Genomic DNA, 660 nt, shown 5'->3' with positions numbered 1-660 from the left:
TAAAATTCCCCCCCCCCCCCCCCCATGCACAGCAATCAAGTACAATTCTTATCGCATTTTTATTATTTTTTTACTGGATAAATGGTATGCATTATGCTTATCGTTATAATATAGCATTTTCTATGGTACCTCTAATTTTCGAGGTGGGGCCAGTGTTTGAGGTCAGGTTTCTAAGCACAGGAGTTCAATTTGGACCATGAAAAACTACTATCTTGTAATGAAGTTTTCTACTGAGGTTTCATAAAAGATGTCACATTGATGTTGCTCGTTTTTCAGTGATATGGATGTGATTTCTTGCTGCTCGATTATGGCTGACAATGGAAAACTGGATGTTGTGTGTAGGTAGTGAGAGCCTCGATGAAATGTTAAGAGGGAGCGCTTGATTTTTGCTCTTGATAGTGTGATTTTGTCTGGTGCTCTTTTCTGCTACTGCGCAATTGAGTTGATTTGATGAATGTGATTGAGGACCCTACTGGTTTTTGCTCTAATTTTCGTAAACTCTGACATCAAACCCTTCTATATCTCATAGAGACTTTCTTCATAATGACATGGTAATACATTGCATGTTTTAGTCCTCTACTTTGAAAAAGTGATACTATTATAATACAGTTGTCCAAACGAGAGAGTATAGTTGTACACACGATATTGTCTTTCATTATC

This window comes from Olea europaea, unplaced genomic scaffold, assembly GCF_002742605.1.
Source record: "Olea europaea var. sylvestris unplaced genomic scaffold, O_europaea_v1 scaffold112, whole genome shotgun sequence".
NCBI classification, from domain to species: Eukaryota; Viridiplantae; Streptophyta; class Magnoliopsida; order Lamiales; family Oleaceae; genus Olea; species Olea europaea.
This window is presented reverse-complemented; position numbering follows the sequence as displayed.